We start from the raw sequence: 16,027 nt of genomic DNA on the forward strand, positions 1-16,027 counted from the left end.
TTCTACGCCCGAACCTCCAGACTCAGAAACAGCTTCATTCCCAGAGCTATAGCAGCTCTGAACCGGCCCTGCTGAGTGCCCCCCACCCCCCCTGGACTGTCTCCCTCAGATGGTCACGTCGCACAGCTTATTTATTTTTTATTTTTTTGACATCGGTTGGAAGCTGCATACCAAATCTTGTTGCACTGATGTGCAATGACAATAAAAAATATTATTATTATTATTATTATTATTATTATTATTATTATTATTATTATTATTATTATTATTATACTTTGACTTTTGACAAAGGAGTTTTCTATCCACATTCACAGCTCTATCCACATTGATTAACAAGATATTTCTCTTGTTTTCTTACATTGGCTCAACCAGCAATTATTTTGATTACATTTCATATATATCTGATATGAATGTATAAGAGCTAGTTGTTGTGTTGCGAAGAATAATTGCTTTCTACCTGCATTAGATTTTCACCACTCTTTTGCTTTGCTTGTAAAAGTTTTCAAATATTTTGTTCCGGAACCTGGTAACGTCTTTTTAATGGGCCTGTCCCACCGATGATTTTTCAGCGGACTGCCGGCGCCTGAAAAACCGGGAACTGCCACTGTCAGAGTGGAGCACACGCGCACACACGCACACACACAGCAAGTGGGGGGAGCGCTGCCTGAAATTCACACGGTGCAAAGCCAAGGTGATACAGACACGCACCGCGATGAACAGGAAGGTTGGCGCTGTGAGTAAGACGGCTAGTACGATAAGTCCTTTAAGGGGGGGGGGGGGGGAGGGAGAGGAGGGGGGGGGGGGGGGGGAGAAGGGGGGAGAAGGCGTGGAGACAACTTTTAAGAAGCCAGACACCTTTCAATAAGCCAGAGATACACAGCTGTGAAGGTCGGTGGACATTTAACATTACTGGTCGGTTATCCTTGCTTCTGAAAACTACTGCTTACATTTTTTTTCCCCAATGAGCCAATGAAATTCACCGGTCAGCATCGGCTACAACCTACAACCTACGAGAACTTAAGAGAACCTTCAACATCCTGGCAACCCACTAAGACCTCCTTGCGACCCACCTACGGCTCGAGAATTCTCGTTACTCTCCATGACGGCTTCATTCTAGTCGCCGCTAATTTTTTAACATGTTGAAAAACTAGTCCCCAGAATGCAGGAACTCCTCACGACCGTGAAGACGACTCCCCGGGAATCATCCGTGAACATGTGGCGCCATGTGGCGACTGCATAGTCTCCTGCAGTCGCCTAAAAAGTCGCCTAAGTGGGACATGCCCATTAGATAAACAGTTTAAAGGAAAAAAAGTATTGCCATTAATTTTAATAGTAAGGTACAAAGCTGGGCACCTATGTACAATTGATACATGGAATATGCAATTCACTATCTTTGGTAAAAATAATATAAATTTACACGTTTTATAGATCCAATCAGCTACACAATGTGCACAAATTATAAGATGTCTTTAAATAATTCCACTGCACTACGTTTAGAGTAATGGGCCTGTCCCACTTAGGCGACTTTTTAGGCGACTGCAGGAAACTATGCAGTCGCCACATGGTCACAGATGGTTGCCGGGGAGTCGCCTTCATGGTCGTGAGGAGTTCCCGCATTCTGGGAACTGGTCATGGCCTCATTATGGTCGCCTCAAATTTTTCACCATGAAAAATTAGCGGCGACTAGAATGAAGCCGCCATGGAGAGTAGCGAGAATTCTCGTGCCGTAGGTGAGTCCCCAGGAGGTCCTAGTGGGTTGCCAGGAGGTTGAAGGTTCTCATAGGTTGTAGCCGGTGCTGACCGGTGAATTTCATTGGCTCATTGGGAAAAAAACATAAGCAGTAGTTTTCAGAACCAAGGATAACCGACTGGTAATGTTAATGTGAGCTTAATGCTTCTTAATAGTTGGGTCCATTCCTCCTCCCCCCTTCTCCCCCTCCTTCAAAGGGCTTACCGTACACTGTGCTTTTTTGTGTGTGTGTGTGTGTGTGTGTGTGTATGTGTGTGTGTGTGTGTGTGTGTGTGTGTGCGTGTGTGTGTGTGTGTGTGTATTCGTGTGTGTGTGTGTGTGTGTGTGTGTGTGTGTGTGTGTGTGTGTGTGTGTGTGTGTGTGTGTGTGTGTGTGTGTGTGTGCGTGTGTGTGTGTGTGTGTGTGTGTGTGTGTGTGTGTGTGTGTATTCGTGCGTGTGTGTGTGTGTGTGTGTGTGTGTGTTCGGGCGTGTGTTCTCCTCTCTGACAGTCGCCCTTCCAGTTGCCGGTTTTTCAAGCCGACTGCCGGCAAATTGACCGTCACCAGCAGGCCCATTACAGTCCAGAAGTTGTATTGTCTTGTATTACAGTCCAGAAGTTGTATTGTGCCTGGAGAAGTCTATTGAAAAGGCTATGCAGTGTGGGTCTCTTGAAACTGGAGCCGTCAGCAATATGAACAAGGCTTTTCCACCTTGGTGATCATGGGTCAGGATCTGTGTTAAGGCAAAGCTTTCTATTCATCTTGACAGCTGAAGTTATTTGCAGTCCACATAGGTAAGGCTGGTACATTTCCTTCCAGAATCTGTTGGTGAACCATATTGGGCTTTTCAGGATTTCAGTTATTTCATATTCAGCAATACTGATGTTAACTTGTTTTCATTTTAAAACCTGATTTATTTAATGACTTAAATTTAAATTCACCAGCTGATATGGTAAGATTGGTACTCACTCCAGCTCGTGAATCCGGGACCTTAGATATTTATCCAGTAACCACTGTGTTATTACACTCCTTAAAATGACTAAATTGCAAATAACATTGTGAACTGCAACATCAGAACATAAGTGGATTTGTGCGATCTGTGACTAGCGTAAACTATTTGAATAGGTACCTGTACATGGCGCTGACGGACGAGGAGCCTAAACAAACAAGTGGAAGCAAAATAACCGAATGGAAACAAAGCCAAAACGCCAACTAATGGAAAGGGCGGGATGCCTAAATGCAAACTAACCGAAAGGGCAGGATGCCTAAAAGTCAACTAACCGAAAGGCTGCGTCGGCTAAAAGCAAGCTCACCGAATGGCCGCTCTGCCGAAACGCCACCTACCCGAAAGGCGGCGTTGCTTTTTGTGTCCATCTTTGGTTAACACAGTTTACAAATTCTGGTGTTTTGTGCGTGGGAGCTTGTGTGTGTTCCGCAAGCAACCAGAGGGTAATACATAAAACGTGCTTCTTGTTGTCAGGGGGAGGGCGAGGTGAGTGGGAGGAGATAAAATTGTTCGTTGTAATGCATACTTGTCATCGGCCCGCCAGTGAATGTGTCCCCCACCCCATATTTTAAAAGCGATTTACTATGCCCCACACACAAAACACAGCAAGCTCCCACGCACAAAACACCAGAATCTGTAAACTTTTAACCGAAGATGGACACAAAAAGCTGTAGTGACTCAGTGGGACAGGCAGCATCTCTGGAGAGAAGGAATGGGTGACGTTTCGTGTCGAGACCATTCTTCAGACCTGAAGACTGGGTCTGAAGAGTCTCGACCCGAAACGCCACCCATTCCTTCTCTCCAGAGATGCTGCCTGTCCCACTGAGTCACTACAGCATTTTCTGTCGATCTTTGCTGTCAGTGCCAGTTTTCTCAACTTCCACAGCCACTCTGCATAACTGGGGGAGAGAGGGAGAAGGGGGGAGAGAGAGAGAAAAGGGGAGAGAGAGAAAAGGGAGGGAGAGAGAGGTCAGAAGAGAGAGAAAAGGGGAGAGAAAGAGAGAAGCAGATAGAGAGGAGAGAGAAGGAGGAGAGAGATAGGAGGGGAGAGATAGGAAGGGTGAGAGAAGGGAGAGAGAGGGGGGAAGAGAGAGAGGGGTGAGAGAAAGAAGAGGGGAGAGAAAGAGAGAAGGGGAGAGAGAGGAGAGAGAAGAGGGGGAGAGAGTGGAGGCGAGAGAGAAAGGGAGAGAGAGAAGGGGAGAGAGAGAAGGAGGAGAGAGAGGGGAGGGGGAGAGAGAGGGAGGGGTGAGAGGGAGAAAGGCATACCAGAGAGAGAAGAGAGAGGGGGGAGAGAGAGAAAAGGGGAGAGAGAAGGGGAGATGGAGGCGTGGGGGTCATTTTCCCACACAAGCCATAGGTGACTGGTCAATCTGAACCCAAGCACCAAGTTGTACGCATCCGAAGGTGCGCATCAATTGGGACAGCCCCCCATCTCCCACGGCCTCCCTCCGCGGGCTGTGGGTTGAGTGGAGCGGAGGTTTGGGACAATGTTCATCCCTCCACAGTGATGTGATGGACATGGGGGTTTGGACCAATCGCTGATAAGTCCCGCCCTCTGGCAACGTCATGTCCGTTATTGGACTTTTCTGTTGATCGGCATTCGGTCCGTTGGCTTGTAGGCAACGCCGCCTTTCGGGTAGGTGGCGTTTCAGCAGAGCGGCCATTCGGTGAGTTTGCTTTTAGGCAACGCAGCCTTTCGGTTAGTTGGGTTTTAGGCGTCCCGCCCTTTCGGTTTAGTTTGCATTTAGGCGTCCCACCCTTTCGGTTAGTTGGCGTTTCGGCTTAGTTTCCATTATGTTATTTGGCGTTTCGGTTTTGTTTCCTTTCGGTTATTTGGCTTCCACTTCTTTGCTTTGGCTTCTCGTCTGTCGGCACCATGTCCGCACACGATTTGAATAAATGGTTATTTTTACACTGGATGATATATTGAGCATGCCAGTAAATCTAATTCATTTAATGAGGCACACAATAAGGTGAAAATCATGCAGGTGGTTGAAAAGACCAAATTAATTAATAAAGAGATTGACCAGACTGAGGTATAAACAATCAACAGTTGAAATCATTAAGACAGAAATAAGATGAAATGTCTCATTAATCTTTCAACTAACAATTAATTAATCATGTAACTGTCAAATGATCAGTCCATTTTGCAAAATCTACTGTGACAATGCGCCTGAACACTTGCAACACGAGCAAAGGTGTTCCAATATATTTGCTTGCTTTCTTCATTTGTTTGATCTGTGGGAATTAATCTAATTTAGGTACTGGTAAAAATATTGAACCAAACTTGAGCTGTGAATAAATGTCCTTCTCAATGATATAACAGGGCATGATCAGAAGTCCTGGTTTGCAAGTAAATAGCACTCGCGTGCTTAACTACAAACCACAAAAGACATTTCCCTTCTGTTTTTGTACATTGGCGCAATCAGCAGTTATTTTGATTGCATTTCATAAACATGTGTTATGAATGCAAAAGAGGTAAAGTTATAGCAAGTGGTGCTAGATGCTAGAATCTCCCGGCATTACATTTACACCACTTGGCTGTAAATGTTTTCAAACAATATTTTGCTCCCAATCCTGATTTAAAAAAAAAGAGATAATCAGTTTAAAGAGAGGAAATAAGTCTCATTGTTAATTGTAATAGTAAGACACAAAGCTGGGCACGTGACCAATTGACACATGGAATATACTGTTCACCATCTTTGGCAAAAATAATATCAATTTACATGTTTTACTGATCAAATCAACTATGCATTGTGCATGAATTATGAGGTGTCTTTAAATAATTCCATCTTTAGAGCTATCAGGTCATAAGTGATAGGAGTATAATTAGGCCATTCGGCCCATCAAGTCTACACCATTCAATCATGGCTGATCTATCTCTTCCTCCTAACCCCATTCTCCTGCCTTCTCCCCATAACCCCTGACACCTGTACTAATCATAATTTTATCAATCTCTGCCTTAAAAACATCCATTGATTTGGCCTCCACAGGCAAAGAATTTAACAGATTCGCTACCCTCTGACTAAAGAAATTCCTCATCACCTTCTTAAAGGAACGTCCTTTAATTCTGAGGCTATGACCTCTAGTCCTAGACTCTCCCACTGGGGGGGGGGGGGGGGCGAGACAAATTGGAAATATAAGGATGGACTTAAAAGGAAAGAGAGTATAGGAAAGTTAAGAAATACACCAGAATTAACGGGACAGAAAGCTCACGAAGGGATAGGAGAGTATGGCCAAATGAAATAGGAATCAATGTGAAAGGTGAGGTTATGGCTTCAGCTGATACACAGACCACTTATGGTTGAACACTCGTCAGTAGCTACGAGGGCTGGCACGTGACATCATGGGCTAGGGGGAGTGTCCTGCTACATAAGCTCATCTGACCTCAAGACTTAAAGCAGGTCCCGAGAGGTAGCTGAGCAGCCGATAATTACGTTAGAGAACAACCTCGCTCAGCTCCAGCAGCTGAAAGATAATTACGTTGGTGCAGACCAATTTAACATGTACAAAAACTACCTGAATCGCCTGGGAATATACAAACGATTTTCCAGTTTAAAACGCCTGCCTGATGTCTGGCCTTAAATTCATCGCCAAGATGTATTTTGTTTTATAGGCCTCGATAATATACAATGGTGACCCAGACTATCCAAATTGAAATTTGGATTTTTCTCCTGATGCTATATATGCAGCCTCTCCCGGAGATTTTTTGATTTGAGGGTCTGCAGCGCGACTTCTAAACCAGCCCAGCAGAAACGACACTGCCGCCAACCATTTGGCCCTACACCGGTCTTGAATTATCGCTGGACTTAGGCTAGGCCACTTTAGATCACAGCTTTTTTGGCCGACAAAAAGGCCGCTGTGGCCTCCTGAGATAAAAGTGAAGCGGCTGCCCGGCTATAAAAAAAATGGCTGACCCAGACGGCCGGCCGGAAGAAAAGCTCGACCTTCCCTGATCGCCGTCCACAGGGTCACCATCTGGCCGAAATAAGTGGCCAGTTGCCGTCACAGCAACCTGACCACCGGCAACAGCGCCACCGTCAGATCGACTGCCGCCACTGCAGCCTGTCCACCGTCCACAGCGCCATCTTCAGGCCGGATGCCGTCACTGCAGCCTGACCACCAGCAACAGCACCTCATTCAGGTCGTAGGCTGTCACTGCAACCTCTGGTTTTCCAGCACAACTTCCCATCCTGCACCATGGACACTGGACAATTTGAACCAAAGCTCCTATGGCAGAGCAAGATGGGTTACTCTCACGCAAACGCGTAGTACGCTCATGGGCGGATTCATGGGTGATTTTATGACTCATTTTAGCAACCTGCCTCCGCTATCTTGTTCCGCCATCTTGCTCAGACATCTCGCTTCCGGCCAAAGATTGGATCCGCAGCGGGGAGAGGGAGTGCGCGGCCCGGGGCAGCGGGAGAGAGAGTGTGCGGCCCGGGGCAGCAGGAGAGAGAGTGGGCGGCCTGGGGCAGCGGGAGAGGAGAGTGCGCGGCCCGGGGCAGGGGGAGAGAGAGTGCGCGGCCCGGGGCAGCGGGAGAGGGAGTGTGGGGTCCAGGGCAGCGAGAGAGGGAGTGCGGGGTCCGGGGCAGCGGGCAGGGAGAGGGAGTGCGCAGCCTGGGGCAGCGGGAGAGGGAGTGCGGGGTCTGGGGCAGCGGGAGAGGGGATAAGGCCTAGTGTGTGTGAAGTTGCGTGGAGGTTTACAATGTTTCTTATTTAATGTCCCGTGTCTAGTCTGAAATAAAGTTCATTATTGGATCAGAATATAATTGTGTGTGTTATATGATTATATACATTTATATAATTTTCATGTATGTGTGTTTATAAACATTTTATTCTTTAACAAGAATTAACAGAATTATGAACAAACAGAATTATGAATCTAACCCTATATCGCACACAAAAAAGTTCCCCCGCAATGTCAATTACCCTGCGAGTCTTGTCGGTTTCCGGTTACTACAAAATCAACTCAAACACTGTTTGTGAGCCATTTAAAAAGAAATGTTTTAAAAAACATAAAAAAAGACAATTACCAGAGTCAAATTTTATTCTTGACAAGAAGTATGAACTGACAGATTTATGAATCTAACCCACACAAACTGTTTACACTGGGTCGGATCAGGTAGGCTCAGGTTGCTAAAATGGGCGTGGAAAAATGCCCAGTGTCCCCTCCATAGCGTACTACACGTCAGCCCATTGCATTTAGCAGGAGTAGCCTATCTTGCTCTGCTATAAGATCTTTGATTTGAACTTACCACTTTGCACGTGATTGCTCACTGTAGTTTGTGTTGTTCCTTTTCACTTTGTTTACACAGTATCACCACGCCGGGTTCAGCAATCAGTTTATTTATTTTATTTAGTTTTTTTTCTCTTCATTGTTGTCGACGTCTCCCCGCCGTTGCTGGGGGACATATTTCTCAGGACACGATCCCTTAGCTGGTCGAGGAGATGCGGCTGTGTCTCTTCCATCCGGTGGCTTTTGCATCGGTCTCGCACCCCTCGGTACCTCGGGATCGCCCACACGGAGCGTCGATTGCGCCCGCGGGCCCCTCCGTCCTGACCCACACCCGGGGTGTCCCCAATCCACATGCATCAGCTGCCCTCGACCATTCTATTCCTTCCTCCGGTTCTTCTGAGGGGGGGGGGGGGGGGGGGGGGGGGGTACCCAGACCACTTATGGTTGAACCCTCGTCAGTAGCTACGAGGGCTGACATGTGACATCATGGGCTAGGGGGAGTGTCCTGCTACATAAGCTTATCTCACCTCGAGGCCTAAGCAGTCAACAGGTAGCTGATCCCGAGAGAATAACCTCGCTCAGCTACAGCAGCAATGATAATTATGTTAGCGGACCAACTTAACATGTAACACCTGAATAAAACTACTGTTTGAACCTGCCTGATGTCTGGCCTTATTCACCACATTTGGTGCCGCTACAAGGTGAGTGATGGATTAAAAGTATTATATATGAATGCGTGAAATATAAGAAGTAAAGTGGGTGAGCTTGAGGCTCAGTTAGAGAATGGTAGATATGATATTGTGGGGATTACAGAGACATGGCTGCAGGAGGATCGGGACTGGGAACTGTATATTCAGGGTCATATGTCCTACAGAAAGGACAGGTAGGTGGGCAGAGGAGGTGGGGGAACTTTGTTGGTGATGGATGAAATTCAGTCCCTTGCGAGGGGTGACACAGGGACTGATGATGTAGAGTCGCTGTGGATAGAATTGAGGAATTGTAAAGGTAAGAAGACACTAATGGGAGTTGTCTACAGGCCCCCAAACAGTGGCCTTGATATGGGGTGCAATTTGCAGCAGGAGTTAAGATTGGCATGTAACAAAAGTAATGCCACTGTGGTTATGGGAGATTTCAACATGCAGGTAGACTGGGAAAATCAGGTTGGTTCTGGACCCCAAGAAAGGGAGTTTGTGGAGTGCCTCCGAGATGGATTCTTAGAGCAGCTTGTACTGGATTTAGTGTTGTCTAATTATCCAGATTTGATAAAGGGAACTCAAGTCATGGGAACCGCTAGGAGGTAGTGACCATAATATGATAAGTTTTAACCTGCAATTTGAGATGGAGAAGGTTAAATCAGATGTGTCAGTGTTGCAATTGAACAAAGGGGGCTATGAAGGCATGAGAGAGGAGCTGGCCAAGGTAGACTGAAAAAGGATCCTGGGAGAAATGATGGTGAAACGGAAATGGCAGGAATTTCTGGGCATAATGCAAAAGATCAGGATCATTGCATTCCAAAGAGGAAGAAAGATTCTAAGGGCAATAAGAGGCAACAGTGGCTGACGAGGGAAGTTAGGGATGGAATAAAACTAAAAGAAAAGGTACATAGCAAAGAGTAGTGGAAAGCCACAGGATTGGTAAACTTTCAAAATACAACAGAAGGTATTAGAAAGGACAATAAGGGGTGCAAAGATGAAGTACGAGAATTGGTTGGCAGACAGGAAACAAAGAGTAGGAATAAACGGGTCCTTGTCAGAATGGCAGGCAGTGGCGAGTGGAGTGCCACAAGGCTCGGTGCTGGGGCCGCAATTATTTACAATATATATTACTGATTTAGATGATGGAATTAAAGTAACACTAGCAAATTTGCAGATGATACAAAGCTGGGTGGCAGTGTGAACTGCGAAGAGGATGCTAGGAGGTTGCAGGGTGACTTGGACAGGTTGAGTGAGTGAGCAGATGCATTGCAGATGCAGTACAATGTCGATAAATGTGAGGTTATCCACTTTGGGGTCAAGAACATGGAGGCAGATTATTATCTCAGTAGTGTCAGATTAGGAAAAAGGAAAGTGTCCATGTACACCAGTCACTGAAAGTAAACATGCAGGTACAACAGGCAATGAAGAAAGCTAATGGCATGTTGGCCTTCATAATGAGAACATTTGAGTATAGGAGTAAATAGGTCCTTCTGCAGTTGTACAGGGCCCTGGTGAGACCATATTTGCAGTATTGTGTGCAGTTATGTCTCCTAACTTGAGGAAGGACATCCTTGCTATTGAGGCAGTGCAGCGTAGGTTCACGAGATTGATCCCTGAGATGGCGGGACAGTCATATGAGGAAAGATTGGAAAGATTGGGCTTGTATTCACTGGAATTTAGAAGGATGAGAGGATATCTTATAAAAACATATAAAATTATAAAATTATTAATATAAAAGGACTGGACAAGCTAGATGCAGGAAAAATGTTCCCAATGTTTGGGGAGTCCAGAACCAAAGGCCATAGTCTAAGAATAAAGGAGAGGCCATTTAAAACTGAGACGAGAACAATCTTTTTCCCCAGAGTGTTGTGAATTTGTGAAATTCTTTGCCACAGAAGGCTTTAGAGGCCAATTCACTGGATGAATTTAAAAGAGAGTTGCATGGAGCTCTAGGGGCTAGCGGAATCAAGAGATATGGGGAGAAGGCAGGCACGGGTTACTGATGGTGGATGATCAGCCTTGATCACAATGAATGGCAGAACTGGCTCGAAGGGCCAAATGGCCTCCTCCTGCACCTATATTCTATGTTTGTATGTAAAGGAAGTACCATGGGTCAGGATCTTTGTCAAGGCAGAGGCAGGAGAACAGTATTAGGATCGGCTGAAAAGAGTGGCATTCATGATCTGAGGACGAGGCATTACTTGGAGTATTGACCTGAGAGAGTGTATCTGGTGCATGGATTGCAGTAACTGCTCGAGCTGGTCTCCTTTATGTAAAGGAACAGGTCTCACAAGAGTAGTGATCCAAGATGGCCGATGGTTGATCACGGTCACGTTCTCGCACCTGGCGGCAAATTCAAACTTGCGTCCTTAGTGCCCGAAAAAAAACTTACTTACCCCTGCGAGGAGCGGGCGAATGTCACCTCGAAGTTGCTGCAGGAAGAAAACCCTGGTCCTTAACGGCAGCGCAGTGCCGGGAGATAGTCGCAGTCCAGGCCCGGTGGAAGGGGCACCAAGTTCAGCGGGCGGTGAGCAGCCAAAGCCGGGGTCCGTGACGGGCCCGACCTGGGCCGGGGGGCCGTGGTGCTTGGAGTCGGGCAGCGGAGCCCGGAGCTGGGAACAACGGAGACCCGGAGCGTGGAGCAGTGAAGACCCGGAGCTTGGAGCCGGGCAGCAGGCAGCGGGCGGTAGAGCTTGGTGCCGGGCAAGAGGCAAACGGGGGAGCCGGTGCATTGGCCACGGGCAGCAGGCAGGCGAAGATGGAACCATTGGCATGGCAGATACAGCACTGGGAGCTGCACCGGCAGGAGCCTCTGGCTTAGTAGTCGGAGTGAGGGCTGCGGCGGAGGGCCTTGCATTAAACATGGAGAATAGTCCCAGTGGTCTAACGTTGCAAGACTCTCCAAAGTGGAGTGATGTTGTGAAAAAGGGTCGACGTCATGCTCCAGACAACACTGTTGGTAAGCCAAAATTGTCCACCGGGCAGTGGAAGAAATCCAGTAACGCTGTGCCTATTATTGGTACTGGAGCTGTGGGCAACATCAAAATGATTAAGACTAAGCTGGTGAGTGTTTTTGCCTCCAAGTTCTCACCGGATCTAGACGTCAGAACTTTATCTGTCCATCTTAATGAAAAACCTGGCCGTGAGGTTACCTGTCAAAAGATTGACACTGTACACAGTAGGTACAGTTCATTTAAAGTATCTGCGGAATGCAATGAGGTTGGCGAAATGTACAATCCGGAGCTCTGGCCAGAAGGGGCATTTGTCCGGCGCTATTATGAGCCGCGCAGGGTTGGAGTCATCGGATCAAGCACTGCGCCTGCTGCGGGGGGAATAAGTATACCTGCTGGTGCTAGAGGCACTTACTAGTCTCACTAAATTAACATTCGAGTACTATCGTACAATTGTTGTGGCCTGCGTTTGGGCCAGAGCGCAGGGGATAAAGCTCGCCGCTTAGTTGTTGACAACCTCCTGGAGAACTGTGACATACTATGTATGCAAGAGACATTCTTAGCGAAGCAAGACTTGGACAAACTCAATTCTCTCAATGACAACTTTCATGGGGCTGGGGAGTCTACAACTGACCTTGGCATGGGAATAGTAAGAGGTAGGATACCAGGTGGTGTGACTATTCAATGGAACAAGAAGCTTGACTCATCAGTAAATGTGATTCGGCTTGATGTTGACTGGTGCATTGCCTTACACTTTACTCACAACGACAAGGAATTTGTTATCCTGAATGTATATACACCCTATGAATGCCATCAGAATGAGGATGAATATTTAAATAGACTTGCTTTCATCTATTCTTTCATTCAAAACAATAATTATTGTAGTGTATATGTCATTGGGGATATGAATGCAGATATCTCAGATAGGAACTCATTATTTGCCAATCATATGGCTCAGTTCTGTCAAGATAATAATTTAATATTGTCAAGCAAAGTGCTTTTACCTACAGATAGTTATACTTATATTAGTGAGGCCTGGCACACCACATCATGGCTGGACCACTGTATTAGTACAGCTGATGCACATGCCTCATTGGGGTGTATGAGCATTCTGTATGGGGCAGCAATGACTGATCATATACCTGTTGCTGTGATGATAAATATTGAACACATACCTGTGGTATCCAGAGATAGAAATAGCTTTAATACAGAAAAACTGGACTGGTCAACGCTTACAAAGGAAGACATCCTAGCCTATTATGCCCATACAGATACATCCTTAAGCAATATTCATCTACTAAAGATGCAATAATATGTAGTAATGTTAATTGTAAGGAGATGAAGCATAGGAGAGATATCTGCTCCATGTATAATGATATAGTAAGCGCTTTATATGTAGGCAGTAAGTCCTACGGCAAGCATAAAAATAAGACACATAACATCAGACCTGGCTGGAATAAGTATGTAGCTGAGTATCATACTGAAGCCCGTGAAGCCACCAAATCATGGGCTATGGCAGGTAGACCCAGACAGGGGCCTGTGTTTGAGCACAAGAGGCTCACTAATGCAAGGTATAAGTATGCTGTTCGCTTCATCTGTAAAAATGAGGAAGCTATGAGGGCTAATTCCATGACTAAGAAGCTGCTAAGTAACAATGCTACAGATTTTTGGAAGGAAATGACAGCTCTTAGCAGTTGCAAAACATCTCTACCATGTACTGTAGATGGAATCTCCGGAACAGCTAATACTGCGGAGTTATGGCGACAACATTATAGCACTTTATTCAACTGTGTCCAAGGTGACTTGTATAGGGTGGACAATATTGAGAGTAATGACTTGATGGTGATTATGTCACATGAGGTGTATCATGCCACGAACAAGCTGTCCAACAACAAAGCAAGTGGCTTGAATCATATATCTGCTGAACATCTTAAGTATGCGAGTATGAGGCAAAGCTCAAAATCAATTATCAGTACTCCACACCCAGGCAGTTAAAAGGAAAGCCAATCTCATTACACAGGATCCCACCCACCCCCTGCACAAGTCTTTCCAACTTCTGCCATCAGGCCGCCGATATAAAGTCCCCCTATCCAAGAAAAACATCCACAAAAACTCATTCATACCCGTTGCCATAAACAGCTTAAATAAAAAATGAACAATGGACAAATTAACCCTGACGCATTATCACTTTACACGTATCCACAATTTTTATCTTGTCTATTTTTACAGTTTTTAATCTTTATATTTGCTTTAAGATCGATACACACTGTGTGTGCTCGCAGAAATCTGTGTTGTATGACTGCTTATCAGTACATTGTCCTGTCTGTATGTTGAGCCACGTCAAAGAAGATTTTCTGTTACGACAGACAATAAAGATTTCTGAATCTGAATCTGAATCTGAATGAGGATAGCTCCTCTCCTAGCTATTTGTTTTACTGGCTTTATGATTCATGGCTTGGTACCAGACTCAATGTTGTCTGTCCTGTTAGTGCCGGTCATTAAGGACAAAGCTGGTAAAGTAGGCAGCCTAAATAATTACAGGCCCGTAGCTTTAGCCAGCATATTGTCAAAAGTCTTAGAAAGAGTTCTGCTGGATAGAATAAAGGAGTTTGTTAACTCCACAGATAACCAGTTTGGCTTTAAAGCTAAACATGGCACTGACTTATGCATATATGCCCTAAAGGAGATTGTAAACAAATATAGAGGCAAAAACTCTTCAATCCTTATGTGCTTTATTGATGCTTCCAAAACCTATGACCATGTTAATCACAGAAAGCTGTTTGGTAAAATGAGTCAAAGAGGGGTGCCTGCATACATTGTTAGAATTCTGGCCTACTGGTATGCCCACCAGACTATGCAAATAAAATGGGGCAATAGGGTCTCAGCCCCATTTGGGGTTAGCAATGGTGTTAGACAAGGGGGAATTTTGTCCCCAGTCCTTTTTAATCTATATATTGATGATCTGTCTAAACAATTGAAAGCCTGTAACAAACACTGGGTGCGTGATTGGTAATATTTTAGTGAACCATATTATGTATGCAGATGATCTTGTGGTCTTTAGTCCATCTAGCGCTGGTCTCCAGCAGCTCCTTACTATATGTTCATAGTATGGTGTGGAACATGACATTAAATATAATGCTAGTAAGAGTGCTGTTATGATCTGAAGAACCAAAGAGGATAAATGCCTAAAATATCCTGATTTTAAATTGTCTGACAACAATCTTAGTGTCTGTAATAAGATAAAATATCTAGGGCATATTATTACAGAACAAATGACAGATGATGAGGATATTTATAGGCAATGACGCATGCTGTATGTACAGGCGAATATCCTCTTGCGTAAATTTGGTGCGTGTGCAGATGTGATGAAGATGTAGCTATTTAGAGCATACTGCACACCCCTCTATACTGCGCACCTGTGATCGAACTATTTAAAGACAAGTATGCAGAGACTAAAGGTGGCATATAACGATGCCATGAGAACACTGCTAAGGCAACCTAGATGGCGTAGTGCCAGTAATATGTTTGTGGCTGCAGTAGTCAGTACTTTAGAAGCTATCCTAAGACGCCACATGTATAAATTCATTTGCAGGATAAATGACTCTAAAAATGTGCTTATTGTGGCCTTGACAAACATAAGGGTTAGCACTACACGCTACGAATCCCAGCTGTGGAAACACTGGTATCGTTGTCTCGTTGTAGGACATTGACCATCTTTTAATCTGGATTTTTAACTTAAGTATTGTGGGTTTTTAAAAAATATAAATTATGATGTTTTTATGTGATATACCATGATTTTATATATATTTATGATATTTGATATGCAATGCATTTTTAATGTAATGTTGCCCCTTGTCTGGACCTTGAGTCTGTAATAAAGTTTATTATTATTATTATTATTATTATTATTATTATTATTAGTAGTAGTAGTAGTAGTAGTAGTGAAAGCCAACGTCAGCCAGATTAGACCATACCAACTGTGCATAGACCAAAATTAGGGAAGTTGTACTTGGGCACGATATGTATTCTTCAAGAAATCTGATGGCACCACAAAAGGTTGTCCTGGAATAACTCAGCTGATCAGGCAGCATCTATGGAGAACATAAATATGTGGCATTTTGGATTGGGACCCTTCTTCAGACTCTTTTGATGCCACAAATTTTCTTCCCATTTTACAGTTACACAGGATAGAGTCCATGCAATTCTCAGAAAGTAAAAGTACTTGAGGATGTCTGAAGAAAGGTCCCAACCCTGAAATGTCATTTGTCCATCCCTTCCTTAGTTGCTGCCTGGCACACCGCATTCCTTGAGCAATTTGTTTTTGTTGCACAAAATTCCAGCATCTATAATCCCATGTTTTTAATTGATAGAATATAATTTCTTCCTTAGAATTAGATTCATATATAA

At 44.9% G+C, this 16,027-nt stretch overlaps 1 protein-coding gene across 1 annotated transcript in view; it reads right to left on the bottom strand.

Annotated features, from left to right (window-relative positions):
- LOC129699148 (inactive dipeptidyl peptidase 10-like) overlaps positions 1–16,027 on the bottom strand; it is a 657,345-nt gene that overhangs the window by 447,395 nt on the left and 193,923 nt on the right. The gene's annotated exons all lie outside the window — the stretch shown is intronic.

Source organism: Leucoraja erinacea, chromosome 7 (genome assembly GCF_028641065.1).
Source record: "Leucoraja erinacea ecotype New England chromosome 7, Leri_hhj_1, whole genome shotgun sequence".
Taxonomy (NCBI): Eukaryota; Metazoa; Chordata; class Chondrichthyes; order Rajiformes; family Rajidae; genus Leucoraja; species Leucoraja erinaceus.